Source organism: Dioscorea cayenensis, unplaced genomic scaffold (genome assembly GCF_009730915.1).
Source record: "Dioscorea cayenensis subsp. rotundata cultivar TDr96_F1 unplaced genomic scaffold, TDr96_F1_v2_PseudoChromosome.rev07_lg8_w22 25.fasta BLBR01000476.1, whole genome shotgun sequence".
NCBI classification, from domain to species: Eukaryota; Viridiplantae; Streptophyta; class Magnoliopsida; order Dioscoreales; family Dioscoreaceae; genus Dioscorea; species Dioscorea cayenensis.
This window is the reverse complement of record NW_024086867.1, coordinates 76,156-80,153: the sequence shown is the minus strand read 5'-3', so window position 1 is coordinate 80,153 and position 3,998 is coordinate 76,156. Positions and strand designations below refer to the sequence as shown.

At 43.9% G+C, this 3,998-nt stretch overlaps 1 non-coding gene across 1 annotated transcript; it reads left to right on the top strand.

Moving 5' to 3' along the window:
• The first annotated feature begins 3,013 nt into the window (after positions 1-3,013).
• On the top strand, positions 3,014-3,120 carry LOC120254485. Its single transcript, XR_005534638.1, has one exon. It is a non-coding gene; the product is annotated as a small nucleolar RNA R71 (small nucleolar RNA).
• The last annotated feature ends 878 nt before the right edge of the window (positions 3,121-3,998 follow it).

The following is a 3,998-nucleotide window of genomic DNA, read 5'->3' as shown; positions in this document are numbered from 1 at the left end:
TGCTGATTTTCCGGGAGGGAAATAACGGGCTAGAAAAGCTTCTACCATCTCCTCCTATGTAGTGTTTGATGCTCTAGGTAATAAGTGTAGCCACTGCTTTGCTCTCCCCTTTAAGGAAAATGGGAAGGCCTTAATTTGATGGCATCATCCGTCACACCATTTATCTTCATCATGTCGCATACCTCGACGAAGCTCTCTATGTGATTGTTTGGATCCTCATTGGCCAAACCGTTGAATTGTGCTGACTGCTGCAGCATATGGATGAATGTCACCTTTAGCTCGAAGCTCTGAGCTATAATTGGGGGACGCACAATACTCGATTGTGTCCCCAACATTGAAGGTCTGGCATAATCGGATAGTGTTCGTTGTTGCACATTTTGTTCTGCCATGTTTTCAGATCCTTCTACTTCCAAATCAGTTGGATTATGCTGTTCTTGCACAGGTTCTTTCCCTTTTCTTCTAAGTGTACGTTCAAGCTCAGGGTCTCCTTCGATCAATATTGATGGATTCCCTCGAGTCATAACCTGGAGCTGTACCAAAAGAAAGAAAAAGACAATCAGAACGATGATAGAATAAGAAGATATGAATTAGAATATGTGGTGAAATAGCTAAGAAAACAAAGTGCAAAGTATCTCTAAACACCTAGCTCCCCGGCAACGGCGCCAAAAACTTGACAAGATCCCCTTGCGTATATCCCGCAAGTGCACGGGTTTGTCGAAGTAATAATCCTGGGTGAGCGGGTATCGAATCCACAGGGAGTAGGGAGTAAAGACACTTAATTCGATTCTTAGCTATGTGGAATATCAACAATTTAAGTGTGACAATGATTCAATTCTCAACAATTAAAAGCAACAAGTAAGAGAGCAAAAGTAAAGAGGAGGTAAGGCAATCGATAAAGATGGCGTACTCGGATGATGCTTCACCTAGGATAATCGCTTCAAGTTCAAGAACTCTCAATTATGCTTCCTAATCAATGCAATGGTGAGTTGTGGAAATCCTTACATACATAGTCCCAAATCTAAGGTCAACTATGCCTAACCCTATTCATGTCCCGGAGGAGAAATTAAATAACTTCTCAACCTCGTACTCGAATAAAGTTGCAATGAGCTCTAGGGATTCCAAGTGATAAATCTCTTCCTAATTATAGACCTAACCCTTTGGTCCAGGCGGAAGGTCCCTAACCAAAATTAAGCCCTAGATACTAAGATCCCCTCAATGCTCCACTTCGTTGGACGCGCAACTAAGCAGAAGCGGAGATTCATCCCTTAGACCATTCACTATATCATGGCCGCAAAGAACTCGAGGAATGGAGGTAGAATCTATCACGTCGGAGGGGAAAGGGGACGCTCCTGTACCTCTCGACTCACTCTCTCAATTCTCTCCAACCTAGCTTTGTCTAACACTCCTGGTGTGTCACTCACTCACAAGGTTACCAAAAAGAACTCTCAACCCTAGTGTCACTCTAAGGGAAATGTTCATACAATCAAGCATTCAAGGTTGGAACTCACAATAAACATCAATTTATTAAAAGCATAATAAAGAAGTTCAATGAAACGAATACATCCTAGGGTTCACAATCACCCAAGTACCCAATAGGGGTTTAGCTCTCCATGGAGCTAAGTACAATCAAAGAAATCGAATGGAAAAGCAATGAATCCATCAAAAAACCCAATCAATGGTCGTGTCGATGGTCTTGTGGAGAGTCCTCTACTTGTCGCAAGGGATCCTTTATCCGGCCAAGGATACACCTCGCCGGATCGATGCCGACGAAAGCTCTCCCAATAACCTTCTTCCAAACGACGCGCGATGTCAGAGCCGTAGAACCTCTCCAAAACCCTAGCCAATACCCCTCAAAACCCTAGCCGAAGCCCTCTCTCAAGTTGGGGAAAAGATGGAAAAAGAATACCGAAATCGGGGCTGAATCGGCTTTAAATAGGGCTGGAATCAGGCGACTCCACGGGCTTGGACGGTACACGCGCCCGTGCGGAATTTCCACACGGCCCTGGATCATTTCCACACGCCCGTGTGGATTCTCTGTTTCTCTGATTTCTCGGCCGGCTGTGAATAGTGCTACTACAGTACATGCTACAGTAGTATAAAAACGTTGGCCTATTTCCTTTGCTTGAAAGGTGGGGTTGCCATCTCTTTCTATTTGTTTTCTCTCTTCTCAACCTCTACAACCTCGGGTGCGTGTTCTTTCGGCTTCTCACTCAGAAGCCTCCCTTCAACCTCACGACCACTTCTCAAAGTGATCGCCTTCACATGTTCTCTAGGGTTGGTTTCCGTGTTGCTTGGTAAACTTCCATGTGGCCTTTCGGAGAGAGACTTCGCAATTTGCCCCACTTGATTTTCAAGATTGTGCAAGGAGGCCGTGTGATTACGAAGTGTAGCCTCGACTGATTCAAACCTTGTATTTGCCAATTGAACAAATCTAGCCAAGTGCTTCTCCAAATCCGTCATTCGGGTTTCCAAGCCTGAAATTCTGTTTTCCACTTGAAGGGATTGTTGTTGTTGTTGGAAACCCGATGGCCCCATAGTCTTTTGTGGTCCTTGATTACTCCATGAAAAGTTGGGATGATTCTTCCAACCTAAATTGTAGGTGTTGTTGTATGGGTTCCCTTGAGGTCTCATTCCATTACCTACAAAGTCAACGTTCTCAATTGAAGAAACATCACCAATGATGATTGGGCAATCGGAGGGAGCATGTCCTCCACCACAACCGGTGCAATTGGTCACGGCCACAACTCTATTCGAAGCTATGAGATCTAGCTTCTTACTCAAACTCTCCACTTGGGCCGCCAATGAAGTTACCGCATCAATTTCATGGAGACCTGCCAACTTTTTCTTCTCCCTAGCATTCTACTGGTAGCTATTTAACCCCATTTCCTCAATCAATTGACGAGCCTCATCGGGGGTCTTACTACCTAAGGTACCTCCTGCCGGCGCATCCAAGAGTTGTCTTGTACTCGAGTTCAAACCATTGTACAAGGTTTGAACAATCATCCACTCCGGGAATCCATGTTGCGGACACTTTTGCATGAGTTCCTTGAACCTTTCCCATGTCTCAAATAGAGACTCCAATTCCAACTGCACAAAGGATGAGATCTCATTCCTAAGCTTTGCTGATTTTCCGGGAGGGAAATAACATGCCAGAAAAGCTTCTACCATCTCCTCCCATGTAGTGATTGATGCTCTAGCTAATGAGTGTAACCACTGCTTTGCTTTCCCCTTTAATTGGGGGACGCACAATACTCGATTGTGTCCCCAACAATGAAGGTCTGGCATAATCGGATAGTGTTCATTGTTGCTCATTTTGTTCTGCCATGCTTTCAGATCGTTCTACTTCCAAATCAGCTAGATTATGCTGTTCTTGCACAGGTTCTTTCCCTTTTCTTCTAAGGGGATCCACATCCATAGGCCTTTGCACTTCATTGATTCTCTTGCTTGCTTATTGCTTGTTCTCTCTAATTTGCTAGCAAATCTTGTGTTTAGTTTTATTTGTATTTAGTAGAGTAAATCCATCACTTAAGATCTTAGGCTAGATAATAGCTCGAGAAGGAGTAATAGGAGATCCTTAGCCCCGTGGAATACGATCCTCGTGTCTTTGCACGAGGTATTACTTGGTGATCCCGTACACTTGCGGGGAAGCGATCAACGGGTTTGTCGAAGTAATAATCTCGGGTGAGCGGGGTCGAATCCACAGGGAGTAGGGATTAAAGACACTTAATTTGATTCTTAGTTATGTGGAGTATCAACAATGATAAGTGTGATAATGATTCAATTCTCAACAATTAAAAGAAACAAGTAAGAGAGCAAAAGTAAGAAGGAGGCAAGGCAATCGATAAAGATGGGGTACTCAGATGATACTTCACCTAGGAAAATCGCTTCAAGTGCAAGAACTCTCTATTATGCTTCCTAATCTATGCAATGGTGAGTCGTGGAAATCCTTACATACATAGTCCCAAATCTAAGGTCAACTATGCCTAACTCTATTCATG